Raw genomic sequence first — 12,192 nt, 5'->3', positions numbered from 1 at the left:
GGGATAGATTGGCAGGGTTGAGGATCAAAGAAGCCCTAACAGCCGCTGAGAGAAACCTCAGGTGGGGGAAGGGAAGCAGGAATGTGAGACTAAGAAAGGACCTGCCTTTACTCAGCTCTCAAGGTGATTTTTGAAATCAAAAGGGGTTAGGAAATTGGATACAAATACTCAATAAATTATTTGCTGCAAGGGTAGGACTAAACTCTCACAGATTTGAACAAACTCTCTAATTCACTTTCCTATTCACTCTTCTCAGACATTCAGGTAGGGAAATGAAGGTAGAAAATAAGGTAGGATAGGGAGATTCAAAGGATTTAGCTAAATTAACAAATCTCAAAAGAAAACTCAAAATCTAGGCTAGGTTTCAATCTCAAGAAGGAGCTCAGCTGGACCCTGGTTCCCTCCATGAGTTCCCAGGTCCAACTGAAACTTTTTCCCAAGATTCTAAAACCTTAACTGACAATAGAAATTCTGCAAAAACAGTTATGTCCCCACTCTATACCACAATATGCCCCTTTTCTTTTAAAATGTGCATCTAGCACCATTTTAATAGTTACTAAAGTCTAAGGGAATACTACTCTTATACTAAGCTAAATTCTAACTAATCTCTTATCCCTAACTAAGTTTGCAAAATAAGAAAAGGTTGCTATCTCTTAAACTATGCTAAAACTAAACTAAGCTAAACTAAGACAGGTTATGGTAAAAGCATAGGAAAGGAAAAGGGATTTAAGTTTTGCAAAAAAATTTTGAACAGAAAGGAAAATAAATTAAATTTAAACATTCACAAACATTCCTAAGGCTAATATTTGCTAACTAGAACAAAGTAATGAATCCTATCTATGCATCTATCTAATTTTATGAACTAATCAGAAAACATTGACTAAGAAAAAATTTTGCAAATAAGCTTCTAAATTCTAGTTCACTTGCTAAAGTTAGTGTATGAATAGGTTAGTACACTTATGCCTATGTTAGAAATATTAGTAATAATAAATAAGACTATATTATTTGTAAGTCTATTGGTTAAACCATAGACTTTTGCTATGTACAATATTTATAAAGAAAATTTAGGAAAATCTGTCCCTGTACTAACTTATCAAACTAACTAAACTGTCCCTGTGTGTTAGTAAAACTTATTGCTAAGGGTTAATAAGCAAAATACATATTTACATGGCGTGTCAGGTGATTTAAGTAGAAGGTGTCTGATTCCAAGTAAGAAAAATTCTGTACTAAGGCAGATATACCCTTCTCTCATAAGTGTAAGTTTTGTGTTTCACATGTAAATGTGAAGTCAGGAAAATGTTTTATGTGTTGTCTAGTGACTTATCCGTGTAATGATGTGTTACATACTTACTCCACCGGAATTCTTTTGCAATGTGTATGTACTGCTTGGATGGAATCTAGTGTTGTGTGCAGTGAGAATTCTGTTGGGTGTAAGATATCTCCTTCCAAATACATGTGTCCAACGCTGATCCGATGTTCCTCTTCACAGTGTGGATGTCCTTACGATTGATGTATTTGGTCATGGATGTCTTTGTAGTTCTCAGGTTTGCTGTCCTCGTGAAGATCTGCAAAGTCAGCAATGCCTCACTTGTGTTTGATGCTACCGTGCTTGTCAACTTCTGACTTGGGTCAGGAACAAATTTTAAATGTCTATCAAATGTGATTATTTTCTCTTCTTTCTTTTCCTTTTGTGGTTTAATAAAGATGATTATAGGTAACAAAAGAGTTCGTGATTAAGTCTTTGTGCTTTCATTCATTCGTCATCATCAGTTTCTAGATCTGGGATTGATTGCAAATCAAATGTTGTGTCTTCTTCTTTCATTGATTCTTTTCCATTGTCATAATTATTTACAGATGATTCTTCTAAGTGATTGGGATTGGGATAATCATTTGGGTGTAAAATTTGGTGTAATATCTGATTGTTTACTGGCTCTTGGTCTGCTTCTGATTCTGATTCATGCTCTGATTGTTGTTCTGATTGCTGCTCTGTCTCTATGGTCTCATGTACAGATTTTGGATTTTCTGAGGACTTGCTTGATTGATCAGTTGGTGCTAGTTGATCTTTGTGTTGTATAGTTTCTGGGTTTTGTGGTTGTTGTTGGGACATGTCTTTTGCTGGCTTGACATGGGTGACATGGAACCAAGGTTCCTTTCCTTCAATTTTGATTGCACTTGGAGTTGTTAGAATAATTTGGAAAGGTCCAAGCCACTTGGGTTCTAACACAGACTTCCTAGCGACGTTTCTGGTGTAAACATAATCTCTGGGTTGAAAGTTGTGTAGATTAAAATCAAAGGGTACTCTTTGATGTATCAAGCCTAATTTGTGGAGTTGATTTAATCATTGATTGAGTAATTTGATATGTTCATAGAGTTTGCATTACATACCTAGGTGTGATAATTTGTGAATGCTTTGAGGTGCTTTACCATGGAATGGTGGATGTCCATACAGCATTTCAAATGGTGAAATGTGTGTGATGCTGCTGGGTTGGCTTCTTAGGTGGAATAATGCCAATGGTAATGCATCAGGCCATTTCATGTGAGATTCTGCACATAATTTTGCTACAAGATTTTTCAGAAATGTATTCACCCGTTCAATCTGTCCGTTCGACTGGGGTCTAAATATTGTGTAAAGATATCTCTTAATTCCTAATGTTTCATAAACTGTAGCTAAAATCTTATTTGTGAAATGGGACCCAGAATCTGACACAATATGTAACAGTATAGAGAATCTAGGTATTCCATTCCAAGACAAAAGGTAAAGGATTTTTTAATGATGTTTTAAATTTTGTTTTTATGCCTAATTGAGAAAAAAAATTTTAATTATTAAAAAATTTAAAAATTAACCTACTCATCATTTCTTATAGTACAATAGTATTCCATCACAATCATATACCAAAATTTGTCGAGCCATTCCCCAACTGATGGACATCCCCTCAATTTCTACTTCTTTGCCACTACAAAGACAACCGCTATAAATATTTCTTTTCCTTTTCCCCTGATCTCATTGGGAAATAGACCCAGCAATAGCAATTGAATCACTAGGTCTAGGGGTACATATATTTTGTAACTCTCTAGGAATAATTCCAAATTTCTCTCCAAAGTAGTTCCATCAGTTCACAATTCTACCAACAGTGTATTAGTGTCCCCTCCATATCCCTTCCAACATTTGTCATTTTATCCATTTATCCATTCGCCAATCTGATAGGTGTAAGACGATACTTCAGAATTGTTTTGATTTGTATTTCTCTAATCAGTAATGATTTGGAGCATTTTTATATACCTATATATGGCTTAGATTTCTTTATCCAAAAACTATCTGTTTATATCTTTTGTCCATTTATGAATTGGGGGTGGTTCCTACTCTTAGAAACTTGGCAAAGTTATCTTTATATTTTAGATATGAGACCTCTATCTGAAAAACTGTCTATAAAAAATTTTCCCCAATTTTCTGCTCTCCTTCTAATCTTGACTAGCATTATATAAATGTGAGCAGTTATTAGCAATACCCACCAGTCTCATCTACCAAACCAATCCTGCTTTATCAATTAGTCTTCTAGAAATTGTCTCACAGTTGTGCCTGTGTCATCTTAGTTCATTCAGTACTAAGTCAAAAATAACCAGGAAGTAAGTTTCCCCTTTCTCAGCATTGGCCTATGAAGAGAACAATGGAGGGATCAACTCTGTAGAACCTAAATGATGACCTTGAGTCAGGAAGACCTGAGTTCAAATGTGACCCTGACTCTAACTAGCTGTGTGTCCTTGAGCAAATCATCTAACCTCTGTTTGCCTCAACTTTATCAACTATAAAATGGGAATAATAACAGTATCTATCTCCCAGGGTTATTGTGAGGATGAAATAAGACATTTTTAAAAGCACTTAGCACACGGTACCTGGAGCATAGTAAACACAATGTAAAGGTTTATTCTTCTATTTTCCTTCTTTCCCTTTTTCTCCAATTCAAAAAAGGGAATCCGTAGTTACCATTCTCCTTAGTGTGAGGAGAATTGGGTCCAATCATTTCCAAATTTTAGGAGGGAATTTGGCCCTTTGAAGACAATGAGAAAGAAATAGCTATCGGGTCTATTGGCTTGTTTTTCCTCTTCTCTTCTTGGCCACAACTAGTGCAATGTTGAAAATGAAATGATGAGAGATATTTCAGGGCCAGAAAGAGTTTTGGATCTCAAGAAATAAGGTACCACTCTGTTTACATCTGTGGGCAACACAAATGCCAAACAATGATGGAATAGAGTTGAGCAATAAATAGCAGGGACTTGATCAAGATTGGGAGTCCTTTTTCGTTTGTACATTTCTACATGTCAAAAGAGATAAATTAATCATGTTTGAATTCCTGATAACTTCTGACCACTTCTCACTTTGATTGTCAAAGTCATTACCTGAAATATGTCTGTGGTTTACTGCAAACAACAGACACAATGGTAGAAGGGGGAAAGGGTGAAGAAAGTGGTTATCACAATGACAACTGCAATCTATTTCTAATTCCCATTACTTTTCCCTTTCCATGTTATTGTCTTTCCGTCATGTCCATCTCTTTGCAACCCTTCTACTCTTAGACCATATACTCTCCAAAGTTTTCATGGTAAAGATACTTGACAAAAAAAAATCAGTTATTTACTATTTCCTTCTACAGTGGATTAAATCAAACAGAAATTAAATGACTTGCCCACAGTCACACTGCTAGTAAGTGTCTGAGGCCAGATTTGAACTCAGACTTCCTGACTCTAGGCCCAGCACTCTGTCAAGAAAGTCATCTAGCTGTCATTTCCTACCTCTTAGTTTTCCCAGAGTCTCTTCCCTTCTGTATACAACTTTCTCTTGTTGCTTCTATTATTTACTTTATCTCTTGCTCTAGCTACAAACATAAACTTCTTCCCTTTTTTTCAGTGTTATCATTGATAAGAACTCTGAACCAGCTTAAAGAGATGGAGAAGGTCAATGCCCATATGATTTGAATTAAGGGTCCCTGAAAGTCTCTACTACCTAGAGATATCTCCTTCTATTGTCCTGTGGAATATTAATATTAATCTGTACCCTTTTTGGCCCCCAAAACAACATTTCAAATTTAAAACAACAACAAAAAAAAATCTTAGGGCTGAAGCTCTAGATTGTATTTCCTTGAGGTCATGGGTGGAGTCCTCCCTCCTTTTGTCTACCATGCTAAGAGAAGTCTTAACTGGTACAGTGTGGAAAGCCATGTGGTTACTCCTGGCATTCCAAAGACCCACCTCTTGTCCAGACTGAGGTCTGAATCTGCCAATAACAGAGGCTTGGGAAAGGTACATCACAAAGAGCTTAAATTGATGGAGGGGACAGGAAGTTATTCTCTTTCCTTGGAATGGCAGACTAGATAGAGCACACGGTCCAGGTTGGGGCTGGCTCAGCCAGATTGGAGAGGGAGCAAAAAAAGCTAGTCAACCACACATGGCTCATGCTTTTTTTTCTTTCTCTGACTTGCTTTTTGCTATTTAATAAATAATTATAAAGATGCATGGAAATTTCATAAGTAGAGATTCTTTCTTTGGACTCTTTGGAATTCTGGTAAAATGAAATACTCTTGGAGGAAATTTACACATAAATTCAATACACCAGAATATGGCCCCTTTCCCATGTAAAATCTGAGATGGAGAAGTAGGAAGAAAGTCTGAAGGACAGGGCAATGGTCATCAAAATCATCATCATCATTTTCAACAAACATTTACTAAGGTACCTTATTAAGGACGAGATAATATGTTAGGAACCATGGGAGGTACAAAGGAGAATCAGAAACCATCTTTGCTCTCAAGGAACTTGCACTGTAGTTGTAAAAATAAGGCACATAAATGAAATAGCTACAATTTAAAAAGATAGATCTCCATCTTTCATAAGATAATCTAAGGGCATAGCATCAAAAAATTATCACAAAGGACAACTTTAAGTTATGTCCTCTAAGAAAATGGGGAGAAAAATCTCCATGAGGGGGTCATAGCATAAGTGTGTTATCAATTATCCCCCTAGTTGTGTTATCACCCTGCAAGCAATTAGCAAGAATAGTACATAGGATAAATTATGGGGGGGAAAGGAAGGATATTTTTTAAGAGGTAGAAGAGATTAAATAGACTTTTGTTAGAAGTAGAATACCAAAGAAAAATTTTTTTCTCAGGGTAAGCCCTACCTATTATAATCTTTACCCACTTTACCTTCTATCTCTTTTCCTCCTCTTCATCACCTTACTTCCTTTCCTCCTCCCACCTTTTCTCACTTTTGTTCTCTCATTTTCTGTTCTTCCTCTCCTGAACTGTTTTTTCCCCTCTGTGTCCAAGGTTATTCTAGTAGTAATTAAGAAGAATTGGATTCAAGCCCAGTTTTTCTGGTTCCAAATAAATTGCTCTTTCAACTCTCCATTCCTTTCGTGGATTTGGAATTTAAAAACAAGTCTAGAGTCTTAATGAAGGAAATTCGTAGAAATGGGTGGTATCATTAAGGAGAAAAAAAAAAAACAGGAAGCTTCAGAGTATATTAGGCGAGAAGAAATTCTGAAGAGGGAGTGGCCCAGAAAACTGCCTGTGCCCAGAAAGCAGAAAGCCTGCATAACTGCACTTTGACCTGACAGAAAGGAAGAAGTCCCTAGTACTAAGGAGTAAGTTCTTTGCCTTGTAATTAAATTTCATGTTCTCTATTTTGAAACTCAGTTGCAGCTAATTCTGGTGTAGCTTTTTCTCATAGATCACAGGCAAGTAGAGGTTTTGCTGGATCATTGGTGGGAAGTATGTTGGCAGATTTTAGGAGAGCTATTGAAAGAATAAAGGGATACCAGTGATAACATTGGAAATCCCCAAAAAAGCTTCAGTTAGAGTTATAGTGCAATCAGTTCATTCTTTAAGCTATGAAATTCAAGAAGTGATGTGAAAAATTAATAACTAGTCAATGGACTAAATTTTCCCTTTTTCAATTTTTGACAAGTTGACTGATAGACAATATGAATTTATTAAAACAAGTTACTAGGTTACAAGTACTCTGCTGAGCACTGGGGATTCAAGGAAAGAAAAAAAAATCTAATGGGAAAGACAACGTACAAACTACAAAGTATAAACAAGATTCATATAGAATTAGATGACAGTAAATCTCAAAGGGAAACCACTAGCATTAAAGGGATTAGGAAAGGCTTCTTATGTAGGCTGAGATTTTAGCTGAGAAGTCAAGGAAGTCAAAAGGAAGAGAAAGGGTAGGGAACAGTCGATGGAATTGCCCAGAGTTGGGAGAAGAATGAGGAACAGCAAGGAGTCTTATATATTTGATTGTACAGTGGTGTTGGCAAACCTATGACACGTGTGTCACATGTAACCATGACTCGGGGCCACATGCAGTCACATACAGAGAAGTATGGGGCCGCATGCTGAGGATGAAACATTTGCTGTAGTGTAGAGTAGACACTCTGTGCACTATAGATGACAATTCTACCTATATTAATTTACCTATTTTGGTTTATTAAATACAGTTATATATTACAATTATGCATTTTTGTTATTTAAACTATAAATATCATGAAATTATGGTTTTTTCTCAAAGTGACACACAACCTGAGTTATGCTCAGTTTTTTGGCAAATTTTGACACACCAAGCTCAAAAGGTTGCCCATCACTCTTGTAGAGTATTTGGAGAGGAAGAAGGCATAAGACTAGAAAGGTAGAAAGGGACCAAGTTATTTTGAATTTTAAAAATCAATCAAAATTAAGTACTTATTGGGTGCCTAGCTAATAAGCACTGAAAGCAAAGTTTATAGATTAAACTCATAGGTGACTTATTCATTTTAATTTAAAATGAGTCCCTATTCCTCTGATTCAGGTTTTCGATTCCCACAAGAGTCTGCAAATTAAGGAACAGCTGGGTAGTTCAGTGGATTGAGAGCTAGGCCTAGAGACGGGAGGTCCTAGGTTCAAATCTGGCCTCAGATACTTCCTAGCTGTATGACCCTGGGAAAGTTACTTAGCCCCCATTGCCTACCCTTACTGCTCTTCTGCCTTGGAGCCAATACACAGTATTGACTCCAAGATGGAAGGTAAGGGTTTTAAGGGGGAAAAAAGTCTGCAAATTACTGCAAGTATTGTCATTTCAACTCCCTACAATATGAAGCCTGCTTTAGCATTTTAGTCAAGAGTGGCATGGAGGTGAGAGACAGTATGTGGAACCTAGGTAGACTTCTTGAAGAAAAAAAGTTTATAGTTTAGTCCCTTTGCTGGCAATTCCAGAGCCTAAAGCAGAATCCTAGAAAATTCATATTCCTTTGTTTCCTGAAGATCCCTAAATCCTGGCCTGTCCTAACCCTTTACATATCTAGGTAGGTAAAAGCAAGCAGAGAAAGCAGTTATCTGTATGATGGGATTCAAAAGTCATCAGGAAACCTTCCTCTTCCCCAAAGAACATCTCTCTCACCTGCTTTCTAACATCTGAAACTACAGTAGAGATTCATTCCTTTAAAGTAGACTTATTGTTCCTTCTTCAAAGCAATTCAACTGAACAAATATTTAGCACCCAAGAAAAAAACTTCAAAGAGCTTATATTATACTGGGTGGATATGATATCTGCACAAATAAGAATAATATCTGACGTGGAATGAAAGACACGAGAGAATTTATACCATATCAAGTATGTGAGGGATACAAACAAGATACTATAAGAGTTCAGACAAAGGAAAGATTGCTTCTGTCCAGGGAGATAAGGGAAGGCTTCTTGGTGTTGATAGCATATGAACTAGTCGTGGTACAGGTTGAATTCAGTCTGGTGGTTTGACAAGGGAAGAAGTGATCAAAATGTTCTAAGAATTCTTTTTTTTTTTTTAAATCCTTAACTTCTGAGTATTGGCTCTTAGGTGGAAGAGTGGTAAGGGTGGGCAATGGGGGTCAAGTGACTTGCCCAGGGTCACACAGCTGGGAAGTGTCTGAGGCCAGATTAGAACCTAGGACCTGTCTCTAGGCCTGACTCTTAATCCACTGAGCTACCCAGGTGCCCCTGTTCTAGGAATTCTTGAGAAGGAAGAGAGTCTCATAGTTGGAGACATAAAGAAAGGTTTCAAGAAAGAAGTAGTATGGGAGGTGAGTCTTGAGGGAAAATAAGGTTTCTAAAAGGCAGAGAAGGGCATGTATTTCAGTCATGGATGTCAACTGGTATAGGTACATAGGATGGGATATAGCATGCCAAATGGTGGAAGCAACTAGAAGCCCAATTTCATTGGAGTGTTTAATGCATGAAGGGAACGGTGTGAAATAAATCTGGAAAGTTAGGTTGGAGCCATATGGTAACATATCAAGTAGCGTTACAGAGTTACAGAGTATTTGTGTTTTATGCTTTATACAACTGGGAGACTCTAAAGAATTTGGAGCAGGAAGGTGACATGATCAGGCTTGTGTCTTAGGAAGATTATTTTGTAATCCAGAGGAAGGATAGATGAATGTAAATATATTGAGAAGATTGACAATGAAAGTCTTATCCATCATTTACATATCAGTGAGAATGACTTTGTTTAGCTTTTTTTTTTTTTCCTGACAGAAGGTCTCAAGGTGAAAAGGATAATGAAAGAACTTAATAGCCCTGAATAAGTTGTCCAAGATGGAAAGAGATAGAAATTGAGAGAAGGTACCATTTGAAAGAGGTTGCTGGAGGTACCAAACTTTATTCTCATTTGCTTAGTTTTGTGGACAATTGACTCCCAAGTTAAAAATAGAGTTCAATTCATGAAATTTTAGAGACATTCCCTACCTAAAATTCTTACCATTAGCAAGAAGTGATTTGGGTCACTCTATCAATGTTGCTGAAATTGTATCTCTTCCTCTATAATCTCTCAAATCATATTTGTCCTTATGCAAACTATGAATAGCTGCGGGAAAGGGCCTGCTTTTGCCACTAGGTAAATCAATACAATGAACAATCAAATTTATTTGGTAACTTGTTGGATGTCTCTTTAAAAAAAAAAAAAACAGTTGTGGAAGTTACAGGTGTTTGGCCATGAAGAGAAGTTTGTTGGGACTTTTTCAAACTGGAAGAGCGAAAAGAAATAAATAACTGAAGTGGAAGAGCAGAAGGAAGACAGTGAGGAACAGAAAGCAGGAGAAAAGGAAACAAAACTAGAGGGCATAGAAAGGAAAAGGGGAGTGGCAAAAAGAAGTAAGAGAATGAAAAAGAAAGGTTCAAAGTCAGATCTAAGTGAAAAAATAAGAAAAGCGCAAGATAATGATAATAACTATCATTTATACAGTACCTTCAGATTCTCAAGGTTGTTTCTTCAGAACAATAAATACAAAGAAGTAAATTGTATGTATGAAGATAGGGAGATTTTTTTCCCCCTGATCAAAATAGTGCTCCAAAACAGGAGTGGAGTAAAAAGGGGTTATTACTCCCAGCAGATATAAAGATATATGGAGAGAGAGAGAGAGAGATGGAGATGAATAGATGGATGGATGGATGATGGAGAGAGAGGGAGAGAGAGAATGAGAGAGAGGGGGAGGAAGAGAAAGTGAGAGAGAGAGAGAGAGAGAGAGAGAGAGAGATCCACCTTCACTTTGCTTTTGTTTTGATTCAGTTACCAAAACAGAGAAGATCTTAAGAGTAATGTGGTCCAATTACCTGTGACAATGGAATACATTTCCACACCAGATACCAGTGTTAAAAGAAAGAATCAAACAGCCTACAGACCGTGTGCTTAATTTTTGTTAAGCAGACCTGGAAATGATAGCACAGAATTGGTAGGGACAATGCCCAGCAGTGACTTCGAAGTCAAGGAAGCAATGTATCCACTGCAGAACAGAGATGTAAACCATAGAAAAGAAGGGCAAGGAGCAGAATGATGTTATTATCAGAGGATGTCAGTACCCCTGCAATGTTGGAGGCATGAACTGCTTCAACACACAGATTCCTTCACAATGCATGTTTTTTTTTAAACCCTTAACTTCTGTGTATTGGCTTATAGGTGGAAGAGTGGTAAGGGTGGGCAATGGGGGGGGTTAAGTGACTTGCCCAGGGTCACACAGCTGGAAAGTATCTGAGGTTGGATCTGAACCTAGGACCTGATTCTCTAGGCCTGACTCTCAATCCACTGAGCTACCCAGCTGCCCCCAACAATGCATGTTTAAGGTTTCCAAAATACTTTCCTTATGACAATCCTCATAGGTAAAGTGACTTTACCTAACATCTGATCTGAGTTTAATATCTCATATATATGTGATCTCCACCCATGATCCTTAGTAAAATGCCTTCTTTGTGCATGTACTTTCCATGTGTGGGCTCTGCTCAAGTGTGTTTCCTGAGTATGTGTTCTCTATGTTGTAGTCCAATAACCTTTTAGAGTGTATCCCATATCAAAGAAGGAGGAATCTTTCCTTGTCACTTTATTACTCTGTTGTTTCATTAAATGTCTTTTGTTCAAACAAATATGTCCTCTGGCAGACTGGGAAAGGTAAACTCACAAGTGGAGGCTTGTGAGTATAATTTTGGGAATTGTTGACCCACAGAATGACTTAATCTAGGCTGGCTTTTGTAGGGGTTTAACTGAAGGAAGCGACCCAGAAGCAGTAAGTAGAATAATTACCAGTGCCCCCTTTTAACAAAGGTTCGGTAATTTGCTCCAGGTTGCAGAACTAGGAAGTGGTATTACTAAAATTTGAAAGTAAATTTGGCTGTGTGACCCTGAGCAAGTCACTTAACCCCCATTGCCTATCCCTTACCACTCTTCTGCCTTAGAACCAATATGGTTCTAAGGCAGAAGGTAAGGGTTTTAATTTAAAAAAAAAGAAAGACATTAAATTTGCATATGACTTCAAATCCACTACCTTTTCTTACTTCACAAGATAATGTAAGAGATGTACTTTGTATGATTTAACATGCTGTAAAAGCATGAGTTGTTATTTCCGCTATATCACATGATTTTCTATAACAGATATATGTTATACAAGATGTCTCTGACAAACTAAACTCAGCATAATAATGTTGTGTTTTACTGGATCCACTATTTGAGGTTCCAACAAAAACTTTTATTTGTCCCTATTTATTTTTCTTCACATATCAATTAAATCTAATTTTTCTAGGACTTCATTCACCTCTCTTACCTCTTTCTTATTTATTTTTTGGTTTGATTTATCTAGATCTGAAAGAGGAATATTTAGATCTCCCACTAGTATGGTTTTACTATCTATTTCCTTCTTGAG

This window comes from Gracilinanus agilis, chromosome 3, assembly GCF_016433145.1.
Source record: "Gracilinanus agilis isolate LMUSP501 chromosome 3, AgileGrace, whole genome shotgun sequence".
NCBI lineage: Eukaryota > Metazoa > Chordata > Mammalia > Didelphimorphia > Didelphidae > Gracilinanus > Gracilinanus agilis.
The sequence above is the reverse complement of the archived record's forward strand: the minus strand, read 5'-3'. Positions refer to the sequence as shown.